This window comes from Gadus morhua, chromosome 4, assembly GCF_902167405.1.
Source record: "Gadus morhua chromosome 4, gadMor3.0, whole genome shotgun sequence".
NCBI lineage: Eukaryota > Metazoa > Chordata > Actinopteri > Gadiformes > Gadidae > Gadus > Gadus morhua.
The window spans coordinates 27834675-27852528 of NC_044051.1; the positions used below are offsets into that span (position 1 = coordinate 27834675).

Sequence of the window (17854 nt, forward strand, 5' to 3'; positions counted from 1 at the left end):
CATTTCATCCCTCCAGACTGAGCTGACGCCAAACTGACGTTAGCATAAGCCAACCTACGTAGCGTAAGCTAGCTAGCAGACACTCACATTCGTAGTCGATATATTTCTCGAAAAATAAACAATCCCTTGTCCAGTTTGGAGCGGGCTGTTATGGAGTGTTGTTCGGTAAGTCTGTGAACTTCAGAAAACGTGACTTTGGGTACATTTACCAGGGATGTCGTGAAAGTGAACTGCCGGTCCTCCATCATCAGTTCGCCAGAGTGATGAGTGATTCACCGGATGTCACAGTGCACAATGAACACCGAATGCGGAAGTACTATGTATCAGCGTGATAATCCCCCATAACGTTGATACTTTAATAGGACAACAGTGATGCTAATCTAATGCAATTGGACTAAAGAAGGTGTTGCTATTAACTAAGTGATTAATATTATTTTCACACAGGAAAGAATAATTGAATAAATATGGATATGATAAAGATGAGAATAATAATAAAAAAATAAAACGTAATATTGATAAACTGTACAAGTAGGACAACACCTATTAAAATATGGGGTATATCTCTTTGGTCAAGGATGACAGGTGGATTAGCGCTACATCTGCTGGGAATGGATCCTACATGCTATGTTGTCAATTTGGATTCGGAAGTAGTGGGTTTACCTTTCAAATGCCACTACTGCTGCTGCAACACTTTAATAATTTTAACTCTGATAAATGACTTTTTGTTTTATAGACTTGTTCTTAGATTTACTTATCATTTAATGCGCATGGTTCTGACCATTGCGCAAGGGGGGAGGTATTGAGGAGAATTAGAAAAAATAAATTAGAAAACAAGGTTTTTCTTCACCATACTTGCAAACAATGATTGACATCCAGCTAAATGAGTGTTAAATATTTGAAAAAAGTGTTCAACAGATGGGTAGAAGCAGTCCCATCAAAAGACCAAAGTGCGGCTACAGTAATCAAGTTTCTGACTAGAGAAGTCATGCCAAGGTTTGGAATTCCGTCACAAATTAGCTCGGGCGATAGGGCAGCGTTTATTCAGAAAACACTCAAACAAGTGATTTAACATCTGCATGTCAAATAAAGACTAGTCTGTGTCTAGTCCTCAAACCACAAGGTATGGTGGAGAGAGGAATGGGACGCTTAAGACAAAGATTAACAAAATTAAATTAGAGTACTAAATTAAAGGACTAATGCACTACGACTGACACTAATGAGTTATCGCATGAAAACTAACAGAACGACACATCTAACCCCGCATGAAATGCTTTAGGGTCGACCCATGCCTTCACTTAACATTCGAGGGTCCCAGAAGGGACTTCCATTAGAGTAATTAGAAATAGAATTGAGGAAAATATGTTTGAACATCTAACTGTTGTACATAAGTTTGTAATTCCAGCAAGAGAAACACAAAGTTCCAGGGCCAGAGGAGGAGCCAGATGCAGACACGCCCGGAGCCGACCAACTACCCAAGGATGATGCAATCAGATTTCGGCAGGGATGGATGGAGAGCCCAGTGAGCAATGGGCACTACAGGTGCAGCAGGTGCCGTCCAGGCTTACCTGGGGATCGAGTATACACCGGGGAGTTTGGACGAGGGACCACCAGAGGGGCCCGACCTGATCTGGCTGGAGAACATGGAACAGACCCCTGCCCCACTGTCCAAGAGCCCCCACGCAATGCAGCGCACCAATACATGAAGATCATCCGGCCCCTGCCCCACTGTCCAAGAGCCCCCACGCAATGCAGCGCACCAATGCATGAAGATCATCCGGCCCCTGCCCCACTGTCCAAGAGCCCCCACGCAATGCAGCGCACCAATACATGAAGGTGCACGGCCCCGGCGTCCTGTTTCCACCACAGTATGCTGAAACCCCACCACCACACCCCCCTCCCCCCCCGCCTGTGACGTGCTAGTAACCTCTCCAGGTGGGCTGCCCCATTCCCGTCCCCGCCAACGGCACCACCCCCCTCCCACCTGATGCACCCACGTCGCCCGGACCAGGGATCTGCGTTCCGGGACCAGGGGCTGCGGCCCGTTCCCTTAAGGCTTGAGGGCGCCCCTGGCTGTATTCGCTTCTGTACACTTCACTGTTTTTAGCCGCTCCCATATCTATGCCCGCGTCTACGCAACCGACGCCGGGAACGCAAATGTTGTTGTTTATATCGCTGTCCCACTAGATGGAGCTCTGGGATACACACGGGCGAGATTCCAGGGGCCTTGATTGCCCGTTTATCAGATGAGGTCCTGAGCGCAGTTGAATAAAAGGGTCTAATGCTCAGGTGGCGCATTGCGTCCACCTGCCCGTGATGACGCTCAGGACTATTCCGTGGTTTCTTAGTTGTTCCCGTGCCCCGGGCCTACCCTGAATACCCCATGCGTGTGTTTGCTTATTGTTACACGACCAGAGGCCTGTTTCAGGTAGCTGGTTTAACATACTCTGAGTTTAATCCTGCGCTCTGAGTTGGTTGACTCAGAGTTCACGGTTGAAAAGCAACTCTGGGTTTTCGGTTTCAGAACAGAGGCCTGTTTCAGGTAGCTGGTTTAACATACTCTGAGTTTAATCCTGCGCTCTGAGTTGGTTGACTCAGAGTTCAGGGTTGAAAAGCAACTCTGGGTTTTCGGTTTCAGAACAGGTGATCAGCGTTGGGTTAATCAACTCTGAGTATGTTCACTCTGGGTTGAGGGCGTGCCTGTTGACTATGAAAAGCCATCATCAATGGATCTCTGATAACATGATCAAACATGGACCAAAAGCGTAGATCCACTTACTTTTCCCCCACGGAATTGGAAATTCTAATGAACGTGTATGCCGAGCAGTTACCCATTTTAACAAAAAAAAGCAATACCGCCGCGGCAGCGAGAGCGCGAGAGAGAGCTTGGCAGGAAATAGCTGAACAAGTCAATGCGTGAGTCAAATAAATTAGTAAAATAAAATAAAATAAGAGGAAAGTGTAATATCTTCCACTTATTCAATATGTAAATTGTGTGTGTGTGTGTGTGTGTGTGTGTGTGTGTGTGTGTGTGTGTGTGTGTGTGTCTGTGTGTGTGTGTGTGTGTGTGTGTGTGTGTGTCAATTTACGCAACCCCGAGTTGCCCCACGAGGACTTGGCAGCAAATGAAGTACAAAAATATAGTTTAAACAGGTAAACTAATGTTTAATTGAAATCAAATCATTTGTGCTGTTTTGCCTGCTCTACCTAATTTAACAGCTATGTTCAACATGTATTAGGCTATATATTTGTATACTATATTTAAGCAGTAAATGTAAGTAGTAGGCCTGCATTTCCCAGCCACCCCAACACTGCCAATATTTAATAGGATTTAGATGTATTAGAAGGCTACACCTAGGCAAAATGCATTATAAATATATGTGTCTTCAAAATAGCGCTTACTGAATATTAGGGTAACATTTTCCTCCATGTTAGCAAATCGAAAAAATGCAGAGGCCCGGCAGACTGGAGGGGGTCCACCACCTGCAGCCCTCAGAGGCTGAGGAGATGGCCCTCAGCCAACAGAGTATGCGTCCTGTGGCTGAGGGCATCCCTGGGGGGAGCTCCTCTGATCCCCCCCACCCCCCAGGATAGAAGTGCCTTTACAGTATAAGAGGTTGGTCATTCAAAATAATTAAATATGTACACGCAACCCAGCGCGTTGCAAATTAGATGGGGCAATATTCTGGCTCAAGTAATAATTGCACTGTCTAATCATCTTCTTCCAGTTACTGATGGTGTCATCGCCCTACTTGAACCAGATGCCCTCACCAACCTCCATGCAATTGTAACAATTCAAAAGATGCAAAAGGATGCTTTGGAGATCCAAATTTTGGAACATAAGTTATAGGTGGGTGAGGTGCAAACTGGGATAGGCTACTGTTCCCTGCTCTAAAAACATACCCAATATAAAATACTTTTTTTTTTTTGTGCTTTCAGGAAATAAAAAAATCCTCATAATAAGTAGATTGTCTTTATTAGAACACGGGCTGTGGTGGGACAAGTTATTTTGTTGAACAGTTTACTCAAAGGGTTTTACATTGTTTTTTTAACAATGCAGACGATTTTGCTGAGCATGTGCATGTAGAGAAGAACAGCATCTGGTTAAAAGCAGTACCAGGGTCTTTTCTGCCTTGCATTCTTAAAATGAGTTTCTTGACTTGCAGCAGTTATAGGTCCGTGGTTAGTCAGCTACTCTGATCATGGGAAAGCCACAACGTTGAAGTGACTGTAGTACAGAGCGGGTGGGATGCACGGGGCGGATCATTCTGCACATGCGTTAATTGCGATAAAAAATAAAAAAATAAACTTAAAGCATGCCCCCGGTGCGTTTGACAGTTAACATGGGGGCTGAGAAGGTGGTCTTAATATATGATAGATTGCGCTGAAAAACGATAGCGCTCGTGAAGAAAATTATCAGGAAAATAAAGTATATCCAACCGGGGTCTTAATAATCGTTCCTCACGGAGATTCCTTCTGAGGATCGCAGCCTCTACGTCCACAGGCTCTCGTAGAAAAGGACATGCCATTTCTAACACTTCCTTCTGTCGGAGAGCTGCCTTCAGCCTTGTAGACAACAAACTCAGAGTAGGTCTAACCACCTCCCGAGCAGGTTAGGTCCACGGCGTATGTTGCCGCAGCAACTAACTCTCGGTTGCGCTGAACCTGCTACCTGAAACGGAAAACCCAGAGTTTCCAATAACTCAGAGCGAACAAACTCGGGGTTGCCTCAAAACCAGCTACCTGAAACAGGGCTCTGGTGATCAGCGTTGGGTTAATCAACTCTGAGTATGTTCACTCTGGGTTGAGGGCGTGCCTGTTGACTATGAAGAGCCATCATCAATGGATCTCTGATAACATGATCAAACATGGACCAAAAGCGTAGATCCACTTACTTTTCCCCCACGGAATTGGAAATTCTAATGAACGTGTATGCCGAGCAGCTACCCATTTTAACAAAAAAAAGCAATGCCGCCGCGGCAGCGAGAGCGCGAGAGAGAGCTTGGCAGGAAATAGATGAAATGCGTGAGTCAAATAAATTAGTAAAATAAAATAAAATAAGGCAAGGCAAGGCAAGGCAACTTTATTTATATAGCACTTTTCATACACAAGGCAGACTCAAAGTGCTTCACACATAAACATTGTTATACAATAAAATAAAATAATAGATAAGTAAAAGAAAACATATGCAAAGAAATTAGTAAAATAGAATGTTAAAAAGGCTTTTTAGTAAAAGTTAAAAAGGCATTTTAGTAAAATAAAGGTAAAGTATTTAAGATTTAGCAGAAAGCTAAAGCAAACATAAAAGTCTTCAATCTTGTTTTGAAGGTGCTCAGAGTTGGGGCAAGTCTTAAATCCTCAGGGAGTTTATTCCAGCTATTTGTTGCATAGTAACTAAATCCTGCTTTCCCATGTTTCGTGTTTACTCTGGGGATAATTAACAGATTGGTCTCAGAAGATCTTAGTGTTCTAGAAGGCTTATGTAGTGGAAGCATATCAGTTAAATATTTTGGGCCTAAACCATGTAGGGATTTATAGGTTAGCAACATGATTTTAAAATTAGCAACATTAAAATAAAATTCTCTGACCTACAGGAAGCCAATGTAACGATTTAAGAATTGGTGTAATATGTTCAAATTTTTTGGTCTTTGTTAAAACTCTAGCAGCAGCATTCTGAACAAGCTGAAGCTTCCTTAGAGTTTGTTTTGGGAGACCTGTAAGGAGACCATTGCAGTAATCAAGCTTACTAGTGATAAAGGCATGTACAAGTTTTTGTAAGTCTTCGGTGGACATGAGCCCTCTAAGTCTTGCTACATTTTTAAGGTGATAATATGCAGATTTTGTAACTGATTTGATGTGACTTTCGAAATGTAAATCAGAATCCATGATAACCCCTAGGTTTCTGGCTTTGATTGAGGTTTTCAGGGACAGAGAGTGAAGGTGTTGGGTTACTTTAAGCCTTTCCGTTTTAGCACCAAATACAATTATCTCTGTTTTATCCTCATTTAGCTGAAGGAAATTTCGGCACATCCAGTCTTTCACTTGCTCAATGCACTGGCACAGCAGATCCATGGGCCGATAGTCATTTGGTGATAGCGATACATAGATTTGCGTGTCATCAGCATAGCAATGATGGTCAATATTGTTATTATGCATGATTTGCCCTAGTGGGAGCATGTAGATGTTGAATAAAGAGGGTCCTAAGATCGAACCTTGTGGGACTCCACACATCACGTTGGTTGATTCTGATACAAAGTCGCAGATGGAAACAAAGTAGTTCCTATTTTGTAGGTAGGATCTGAACCAATTTAAGACTGTGCCTGAAAGCCCCACCCAGTTTTCTAACCTGTCCAAAAGTATTGTATGGTCTACAGTGTCGAATGCAGCACTGAGGTCTAGTAGCATTAGTATTGAGGTTTTGCCAGAGGAAAGTTTAATATCTTCCACTTATTCAATATGTAAATTGTGTGTGTGTGTGTGTGTGTGTGTGTGTGTGTGTGTGTGTGTGTGTGTGTGTGTGTGTGTGTGTGTGTGTGTGTGTCAAGTCACGCAACCCCGAGTTGCCCCACGAGGACTTGGCAGCAAATGAAGTACAAAAATATAGTTTAAACAGGTAAACTAATGTTTAATTGAAATCAAATCAATTGTGCTGTTTTGCCTGCTCTACCTAATTTAACAGCTATGTTCAACATGTATTATATATTTGTATACTATATTTAAGCAGTAAATGTAAGTAGTACATTTCCCAGCCACCCCAACGCTGCCAATATTTAATAGGATTTAGATATATTAGAAGGCTACACCTAGGCAAAATGCATTATAAATATATATGTGTCTTCAAAATAGCGCTTATTGAATATTAGGGTAACATTTTCCTCCATGTTAGCAAATCGAAAAAATGCAGAGGCCCGGCAGACTGGAGGGGGTCCACCACCTGCAGCCCTCACAGAGGCTGAGGAGATGGCCCTCAGCCAACAAAGTATGCGTCCTGTGGCTGAGGGCATCCCTGGGGGGAGCTCCTCTGATCCCCCCCACCCCCCAGGATAGAAGTGCCTTTACAGTATAAGAGGTTGGTTATTCAAAATAATTAAATATGTACACGCAACCCAGCGCGTTGCTAATTAGATGGGGCAATATTCTGGCTCAAGTAATAATTGCACTGTCTAATCATCTTCTTCCAGTTACTGATGGCGTCATCGCCCTACTTGAACCAGATGCCCTCACCAACCTCCATGCAATTGTAACAATTCAAAAGATGCAAAAGGATGCTTTGGAGATCCACATTTTGGAACATAAGTTATAGGTGGGTGAGGTGCAAACTGGGAAAGGATACTGTTCCCTGCTCTAAAAACATACCCAATATAAATGACTTTTTTCTTTTGGTGCTTTCAGGAAATAAAAAAATCCTCATAATAAGTAGATTGTCTTTATTAGAACACGGGCTGTGGTGGGACAAGTTATTTTGTTGAACAGTTTACTCAAAGGGTTTTACTTCAGTGAACAATGCAGACGATTATGCTGAGCATGTGCATGTAGAGAAGAACAGCATCTGGTTAAAAGCAGTACCAGGGTCTTTTCTGCCTTGCATTCTTAAAATGAGTTTCTTGACTTGCAGCAGTTATAGCTCCGTTGTTAGTCAGCTACTCTGATCATGGGAAAGCCACAACGTTGAAGTGACTGTAGTACAGAGCGGGTGGGATGCACGGGGCGGATCATTCTGCACATGCGTTAATTGCGATAAAAAATAAAAAAATAAACTTAAAGGGACTCTTACCTTTGTTGCATTTTTACACTTTTTTTGGATAAGGTTAAATTGGTATTAATAAGGTAATAACACTCTAATATGCAAGACAGACCAACCAGGAGTAAAAACAAACAATTATTTTACTCTCATAATATTTAGTGAAAACATCAACCAATAAAATTCTTCGGACCGAATGACCTTATTGGCCGACAGACCTGTCTGTTTGCTGCATGGATATATAAGGTTTTCCGTCTGCTTCTTGTGGCGCATTCGGGCCCGCGTCATCAAGGCGCGTCCTCAACTAGAGGGTTTGTTTTGATTCCACGGCAGACAGTAGCGAGTAGCGACCGTAGCGACTGACGATGGCAGACCAAAGTGGTCCACGGCGTACTGAAACTGCACCATTCAGTCCGATTAGGGGACTCATCTCGGACTCAGACTCACAGAGTTACCCTCCTCTGGAGCCTCAGGAAGACCTCCAGACTGTTGGCCACCAACTGCACCATTCAGTCCGACAAGGGGACCCGATTCGGCCTCAGAAGCCAAGTGGTCCCGCTCCCCTGGATGATTCTCAGGACCTCCAGACCGTTGGCAACCAACCGCACCACTCAGTCCGATTAGGGGACCCGTTTCGGACTCAGACGCGAAGTTGTCCCGCTACTCTGGAGCTTCGGGAAGACCTCCAGACCGTTGGCACCCAACCGCACCACTCAGTCCGATTACGGGACCCATTTCGGACTCAGACGTGACGTTGTCCCGCTACTCTGGAGCTACAGGAAGACCTCCAGACCGTTGGCACCCAACCGCACCACTCAGTCCGATTACGGGACCCATTTCGGACTCAGACGCGACGTTGTCCCGCTACTCTGGAGCTACAGGAAGACCTCCAGACCGTTGGCACCCAACCGCACCATTCAGTCCGATTAGGGGTTAAATAGCGTCTGAGGCCATTTTGGCCTCAGACGCTACGTTGTCCTGCTACTCTGTTTGTAATGCTCATACACCTTTCTTATACTCAGTGGGACCACTGTCCTTCAACATGGGGCCTCAAAACGGTATCACACGAAGCCCATAAAATTACAGTGAGCCACCTGCTAAATTTCTTGTTTACTAGACCCCTGGTAGATATTATGACCCCTGGGAGTCTAAACATAACCCATGGGAGTCTAAACATAACCCATGGGAGTCTAGAACTTTTGTACTGTAGCGACCCTGGGACAGTTAAATAGTTTGTGTGTTATGTGTTACATTATATTTCGTTGTCCGCTATGCCAGTTGTTCTATGTGCATGTATTGTAATGTTCTTCTTGTCAATCAGCGTGGGGGCGAATCATTAGGTCAGCTGGGGGAGGGCCTTGGAAGAACAGGAGGGTGGGGGCCTGCACGCGAGTGAGACCGTGTTGGGGGTTGCCGGGGTAACCGGGGTTTGTTTTGTGTCGGTTTTCTGCCGTTGGTTACAATGTTACGGGTTTCAGTGACCTGGTTTTGGTTCATTAAAACTACCTTCAACTACTAATGACTCGACATCATTATGTCACCGGCGAGGTAGTTTTGTACTCTAAAAAATAACGCTTAGGGGGTGGGGCATTGGAGGAAGGCGGGATGATTTGAATGTGCTGTAATTCTCAAAGGCAACAAAGGTGAGAGTCCCTTTAAAGCATGCCCCCGGTGCGTTTGACAGTTAACATGGGGGCTGAGAAGGTGGTCTAAATAAATGATAGATTGCGCTGAAAAACGATAGCGCTCGTGAAGAAAATTATCAGGAAAATAAAGTATATCCAACCGGGGTCTTAATAATCGTTCCTCACGGAGATTCCTTCTGAGGATCGCAGCCTCTACGTACACAGGCTGTCGTAGAAAAGGACCAACCCAGTCTCACCAAAATGTGTACAGATCGCACGGTTTGACACTTTCAAAATGCGTGCAGTACATACGCCAAATTATGGAGTCAGTTTCCTGCCATAATTCAAACCTGAAGAAAAAAGTTTCACAGACTTGTAAGTCTGGGTTTGAAAACTCAACACCTTGTAAAAAAGGTTTTGCAACACTGAAAAAAGAGATTATAACCTGAAAAAAAATAAAAATAAAATTCAAACATCTGTAAACATGATTTTGTGTTCTATTTTATCTTCTTCATCATTTTCAGCAACACATTTTCAAAGTTCAAACAATTTCACCACCGCATTTGCAGAGTTTCAAATCTGGCACTGTTCTAACGGTGTATTTCATTGTTGCCCGGTTTTGAAACCTTGTAAATGGGATTCTGCAAACAGGTGTTCATACATTGAGAAATACGTTTTGAAAGGTTGAATATTTAGTTTTAAAAACTTGTAAAGGTGTACGTTTACGACATTGCAACGTATTTTTTCAGAACTGACTTTTCAGCACTGATTTTTCAGAGATTTGAGCGCAAGCTTTGAGTCACGTGAATATTGGCAGTGTTCTGACGCCACTCGTTTTGAAACTCCTGACAGTCGAATCTGAAAACGTTCCTGGGGGCGGGACCATTTAGCTCTAAACCTATTGGTTGCTCTCGGCTGACGTACATTCCAATCACATGTGCCGTTCACCGGGCTGTTCGTGATTGACAGTGCTCTGCCGATGACACGAATAACAACGGGTTGATTTCGCGGTTGATTTTGATTTCCATTTTCTGGAACCAGAGTCTCATCTCCATAGGACGCGACTAGCAAGGACGCGTCCTAGCAAGGCTGCAGCCTTCACTTTGGGAAACAGCCATGGTTCCAGAAAATGGAAATCAAAATCAACCGCGAAAGTCGCTTGTTATTTGTGTCATCGGCAGAGCACTGTCAATCACGCACAGCCCGGTGAACGGCACATGTGATTGGAATGTACGTCAGCCGAGAGCAACCAATAGGTTTAGAGCTAAATGGTCCCGCCCCCAGGAACGTTTTCAGATTCGACTGTCAGGAGTTTCAAAACGAGTGGCGTCAGAACACTGCCAATATTCACGTGACTCAAAGCTTGCGCCTGTGTGGTCAAATCTCTGAAAAGTCGGTGCTGAAAAGTCAGTTCTGAAAAAATACGTTGTAATGTCGTTAACGTACACCTTTACAAGTTTTTAAAACTAAATATTCAACCTTTCAAAACGTATTTCTCAATGTATGAACACCTGTTTGCAGAATCCCATTTACAAGGTTTCAAAACCGGGCAACAATGAAATACACTGTTAGAACAGTGCCAGATTTGAAACTCTGCAAATGCGCTGGTGAAATTGTTTGAACTTTGAAAATGTGTTGGTGAAAATGATGAAGAAGATAAAATAGAACACAAAATCATGTTTACAGATGTTTGAATTTTAGTTTTATTTTTTTTCAGGTTATAATCTCTTTTTTCAGTGTTGCAAAACCTTTATTACAAGGTGTTGAGTTTTCAAACCCAGACTTACAAGCCTTTGAAACTTTTTTTTTTCAGGTTTGAATTATGGCAGGAAACTGACTCCATACCAAATGACCTTTTCGCGTGCATATGATACGAAAAACCCAGCATTAACTACTGTGGAGGGCGGATGCGTACACATACCACGCATCACTTTATACCCATACCGACGTCACCAGCGAGGCATGCTGCATTCAACTATACTCAGAATTCGGGAATTTCCGTCTTCCGATAAGGAAAAGTGCAATAAAATGGTTGTTAAAGTCTGAAATTCGGTAGTACGTCACAGCCACAATTTGACACCGTTAAACTGGCAAGAAAAAAATATTTTCAAGTCTGTATGGTGAGTCGCGGCTGAGCCTCACATAATGCAGTCTATTGGGTTGGGACTACCGGTACCTGGCAACGGTAACTTGCTGTACCCCTAACGTTTACGTTATTTGGATGAGAAAGGAGATGTATGAGGATTGATTTACATCATACACTGGTTGCTCTCAGCGCTACGGCAATTAATCTGGGGTTCAGAAAATAGCAATAAAAACATCCGTCCGCTGTAGGTCCATATTTTCCCAAGCAGGTGCACTGGAACACAGTCAGGTACAGATCTCGGAACTACAGAAGTCGAAAATTCCCGAGTTCCAAGTACAATTGAATGCAGCATCAATCCATTCAACGCTGAATATCGGCAAGGAAAAGGTAAGGTGAAACGACCGCCGCATCACCGGTAATATATGCTACCTATTTTTGAATTTACCTTGCGTGATCACTTGTCTTAATTACAGCGGGCGTGTTTGAATTGATTTCAGAAGTGTTTGCATTACGATATTGTAACGGTGGGCTGCTTTTTTGCTTAGCCTGCCTACCCAAACCCTTTCCCCATTGACATAAACCTACACTTATTAGTAGGGCCTACTATATCCAGTACTGTTGCAGTTTAAAGTCTGTTTTATGCAACTGTATGACATCATGGTCTCCTTGTTTCATGTTTTTAGTTACACATTAATTATCCGCGCGATCGGGGTCCTAACCTCTCTCGATCCAGGGGTTTTAAAAATGGTGGGGACCAGGGACTACTTCGCGCGCTTCTTTTCCGAACTGGAGTGGTGACCATATGAAACCTGTGAACTCCCTTAACATCATGAAAACAAAAAAGAGGCTTTTTAATGCACACATCTACATGTTTTATGCAATGCTGTACGCCATCGTGGTCTCCTTTTTTCATGTTATAAACTACACATTAACAATCCCGCAGTTGGTGACTTGGGCTGACGCCAGATCAGTTTAGGAGTATACTGCTGCTCACATACATTCACTGTTCAAGCCGATCTGAGATCAGCTAAAATATTTGGCGGTGGTTTATTTTAGCAAGACATTACTAGTTGCACGCAGATGCACTTATGTGTTGTATCAAGGCTACATACACAGTGAAATTAATGTAGTTGGCCGACTTTTAGAAAGCAATTGCCTCAATAATTTAATGATTTTTGTTATTTTCTTTGTATAGTACAGAAAATGCCAGGGTCAACGACGAGACAATGCCCCCATTGCATGGAGCAATGCAACTGTGGGAATAAAAGATGCACCAAGGTACATAATGTACTGTAGTCATATATACTGTCTGTTTTGTCTGACAATAAAAGTAGAGTTTGGAGAGTGGACATTAGGTTCATCATACCAAATACTCAGTTTTGTTGCACCTTCAATTTTCTTTATTATTTTAATTCTTATTATGTTATTTAAGAACATTTTACTTCCCACATGATGGGAGACTATCTGTTGCAATTGGATGTTAGACTTTTGGCTTGTTTAAATAACACCCTGTTACAAAGGTCTATTAAAGAAAAGTAAATAGTTCTGTTGCAATAATGAATGCAAATTATTCGATTATCCATGTTTTGCATTATCATTCAATTCCGTTCAACATCTCCTCAAAAGCAAGCAATATTGCATTATGTATCTAGACAGCCAATGGGAATTCTTATATTTCATTCAAATGTTATAGATATGGATAGTTTTAGTGAGTCCTATGGTTCTGTTTGTTGGATGTCCCAACTTGCTGTCTAGCACCCTGCCTATAATATTATCATTCCGCCGGGATAAAGCTTATAACCTGTTAGTCATTTTTGTCATACTATGCTTTTTTTTGCTTCTCTCTCTTATTCAGTGTGGCAAGCTTTTGGAGCTGAAGTCGAGGCAGACTGCCCGGATGAAAGGCTTCAGAGCCAGGGCTAAGGAATGGGCGGAGAAAACAAAAAAGTCCCGCAACCAGGCAAAAGTGGTCGATCACACAGCCCTGATGGTAATAACAATTTTGTGTTTGTCTTTTAAAAAAATGTTATTTACATTGTACAGGGAAGCATTGACTATGGCAGTTTCATGCAATGGTGTGTCATGATGCAATCAACCCAAATGCATTTCCAATTTTTCAGACCGTAAGGAGCTAGTCTATGTATAAATAGTAAAATATCTCACAGAATTCGATCCTGCCTACTTTACAACTCCATTCAAAATAAAATGAATAACTGGCAGCTGCCATTGTCATTAAGCTTTCGGTGTGAACCCACAGTTCCAAGTTTTCTGTGGTCTTCTTTCACAACGTAGAACTTCACACTGAAGGCATGCTGCTATAGTGACTGACGCTATGCTATATTCCTGTCTGTTCCAAAATAAACATCAACTCACGCTTGACCAGTGAAATGCTTTTAATATAATGCTACAGCTGTAGCAAATGTTCAGTTTGCATCTTCAGTATCTTCACACTAGATCCGTGGAAATCTTTCTAAGGTAATATTCATATATTTGTCTTAAGATGGAGAAAATGAAGGCTCTGGGGTACTTTCCCTTACTTATGTGGGGAAAGTACACGCCAAGGACCAACAAATGGTCTGCTCAGCTGCAGTGCCCATATGAGCTGCCACCAATGGCACATGCAGTCCTGGAGAGGATCATTTGCCTTTTTGAAGGCATGCTTGAAGGTATGACAAAATAGCAATACATGTATGCCTCTAATAAGATATACATTTCAGTACAGAACCTGACCCCTTGTTTACGCACATTTAAACCATGGACTACATCCCAAATGTTTTGATTGGTTGTTGTTTTTTCAAAGCATGGCAGCCTGAAAATGACAAAATGGGGCAGCAAGAGAGGACAGAAGATGACCAGAGAGAACAGGGGGAGGGAGGTGAAGTAGTAGGGACGGAGGAGAGGAGGGATGAGGAGGAGATGGAGACAGAGGTAGAGAGAGGAACACTGACAGACACGAGAGATGAGACGGAGGGAGAGCAAGAAGAGCCTGAAGTGATGGAGAAAGGAGAGATGGAGATAGAGGGGGAGATAGAAACCATGACAGACACGAGAGATGAGAAAGAGGGAGAGCAAGAAGAGTCTGAAGTGACGGAGAAAGGAGAGATGGAGAAGACAGATGATGTAGAAATCGAAAAGAAAAGGGATGCAGAAAAACCGATGTTTAAGAAGAAGAGAAGGGGAGCAAATGGGTAAGTGACAATGTAAATTAGAAGATGCTGAGCAATAAGGGCAATCTTGACCTACTAGAATATGAAATACAGAATGGCAACAAAAGTCTCAGTGTACAGCACACCACACAAGCACACCACACTCACAAGCAAGATGAGTTGATCTTTATCTACTTTTTCTTACAACTTGTAGTTATTTGCATGGCAGTGGTTTGGCACTCGGAGTGCCTTATACTGGCTTGCAAGGAAAGCAACACACACCTCTATTACAATGTACACATTTTTTGTGTCTCTATATAGGAATCCAGCTGTCAAAATTTTGGCTAAGGCAAACAGAAAGACGAACAAGGAAGATGGTATGAATAAAAAAAATCGAAATCCTTAACTAATCCCATCCATACTACCACACCCTAGCAAAGATCTTTAGGTTCTGCAGGCGCTAGTGTGGTAAAACACTCCTGCTATGGCCCAAAGGGTAGCTTAAATCAACAACTGAAAGCTCCTCGTAGCCACTTTTTTGGATTCGCCCCTTACATTTCAAATAGGAATAATGACAGCCTTTTCTGTCTCCTGGATACATTTATCACTTACAGTTGCAATTCAAGGTTGTCCCTCTGTGAGTCTATAGTTTAGTAAAAGGGCAATACAACAATATAATACAGGTAAGCCCCAAGTGATTATAAAATGTACTCTGGTGATTCTCACCTCCTTTGTGTATTTTGTTGTACTACTGTTATATTTGTTAATTTTTCCTTACAGATTGCCCGTTTCACAGGCTAGAAATCTACCCTGTCAAATGTGTAGTGAAGACACGTGAAAGAAAGGTAAGTAGGATGTGAGAACATTCCAGTTGAACTGTTGGTGCAGGAATTTAACAATAAAAGAAAAAACAATGTTATGGTGATAGTATTGTGAGGGTTCTGGAGTGGTAATTTTGTGTGTGTGTGTGTGTGTGTGTGTGTGGGTGTGGGTGTGGGTGTGTGTGGGTGTGTGTGTGTGTGTGTGTGTGTGTGTGTGTGTGTGTGTGTGTGTGTGTGTGTGTGGGTGGGTGGGTGTGTGTGTGTGTGTGTGTGTGTGTGTGTGTCTTATTTATACCCTCTCCCCAAGGGCTGCAAAGAGGTACTTGTCCATTGGCTCCCATGCCCCTCATGGTAATTTCAATTTAATTGTTTATCTGATGTGTTTTTCTTAAAGAGACAGTTAGACCGAGTTAGGTAGCTTGTCAAATTTAAAATAAATAAGGAGCTATTTCAGTTTAGGTTGGAAGCCCCTGCTACTGCTACTCAATTACGATGGTCTGAAGAATCTCCACGTTGTGTGAGAGATTTCACTTTTTAGTGAGGTTAAGCTATGGATGACTGAGCCATAATTGGTAGGCCACATTTTGATTTACTTAGGGTTAAAGAGTCCCCTAGAAAAACAGTAATCACACTTTTCTATTCAATAGGTAGGGATCTATCTGCTTGACTAACAGTAGATTTAGATTGGAAATATGAGGTATGATTAAATATTAAGTAAGTAAGGACAAGTCCTTTATTCATCCCTTTTTAGGGGGAAATTCTTTCTCTCCATTTGACCCATCCGGGTAGCCGGTGAACACATACACATACAGAGGTCCACACACGTGGGGTACACAAATACAGGTGCACACGCAGGTACACACATGCAGTTACACACATGGGGGCACACCGGCACTCCCGGAGCAGTGGGGTTTCAGGTGCCTTGCTCAAGGGTTAGGGTAAGGGTTCGGGATTCGAACTGGCCACCTTCCGGTTACCAGTCCAACTCCTTAACCAGTATACCACGGATGTATACTGGTTAAGGAGTATACCAAATATTGTAGATGAAACAAACAAAAAAATGTAAGTTCAAAATTATGAAGACTGTCATTTGAAATGGGAATTCCAGGATTACATGGTACTGATAACCCCATTATTTTTTTTCCCCACCATAACTCAGAACATATTGTAGGATTGCAATATTTAAAAAAATAAAAATACCAGGATTTAGTATAGTAAATGATGAAAGTATCCTTAAAAATGACATGTTTTGGAAATTGAAAACTGAAATACTCTTTTCTTTTGTGGTTTGTTTCAGCCAAAAGACCTGGCCCCCATCTTGGGAACCCCAAGATAATGTAACCATGGCCCTGTCATAAGGACACAGTCATTTATTGAACAAGTTAAAAATATAATAATAGGTAAGTGGTTTTATGTATAATTCGTATAGCTTTTTTTTGCCGGATGAATGTGGATGTGTTTTTGTTAGGGCCCGACCGATTATCGGCCGCACCGATATATCGGGCCGATATATCGGGCCGATATTTAACATTTTGGGGATATCGGTATCGGCCATACTTTCCATAAATTCCCACCGATAAGTTCATATAATTTTCACAACCAATTTTGCAGCCGTTTCGTTCTGAACGCGCCTTCCGCTCTTGCCACTTGGAATTCATGAGCCTTGCCAAGTTGCCCCGCCCGTCACAGCATCTGATTTGTTTGGCACACGGAATACAACCAATCAACACGCAAGGCTGCAAGCGGGGCGGGGTGCCTTCACGCTCCCTGTGACTCGTGAGCGGTTTCTAGACGGCCAAGTGGGGCTAAGGACGGTGCTGCGAATTCAACTTAAAGCAGAGAAAACACATTTCCTTCGAGGTAAGCATATACGAAGCAATATCCCCTGCAATATGTCACAAACACACCAACGTTGCAGAAGCACGGCACCACAAGGTGTTTATTAATTTGTGAAACCGATCCATTTGATCTGTGTAATAACGACACAAACCTTAGCTCACGCAAGGACAACCAGAATGACAGCGAATACTCCTCACTGAAAAGGTTGTACATAGAGCAGTCTCAACATGGTGTATAGTCCTACTACAGTTATTGTTAAAACCCCACATGGAAACGTGAACGTGTCTGTAGTTCTACGCGAAAGGTGGACTGAAAGCCATGGTCAATGAAGACCAAATAAAACGTGTTTGTGTTTGTTCCCGAGACGAACCATTTAGAGCCTGCTAGCTACTTGATAGCCTGTTAGCTACTTTATAGCCTGCCTGAGTAAGAGCCAGCATAGAGGGTCGAGTATCTGCAGCCAGAGCCATATATACATTCCCATTTACGGCTCTGCAGTCGGTTGCACCAGCAGAACGTAAAGCCGATCATAAGTTCGGGTGTAAAGTCTGCCTTAACCCTACGCTCGACGTAGCTAGTGTCAAACTAAAGGTGTTCTA

The 17854-nt window shown here is 42.8% G+C and overlaps 1 long non-coding RNA gene across 1 annotated transcript; it reads left to right on the forward strand.

Annotated features, from left to right (window-relative positions):
- Positions 1-14827: 14827 nt before the first annotated feature.
- On the forward strand, positions 14828-17230 carry LOC115542142 (uncharacterized). Its single transcript, XR_003976472.1, has 4 exons — positions 14828-14972; positions 15376-15440; positions 15724-15767; positions 16714-17230. It is a non-coding gene; the product is annotated as an uncharacterized LOC115542142 (long non-coding RNA).
- Positions 17231-17854: the final 624 nt, after the last annotated feature.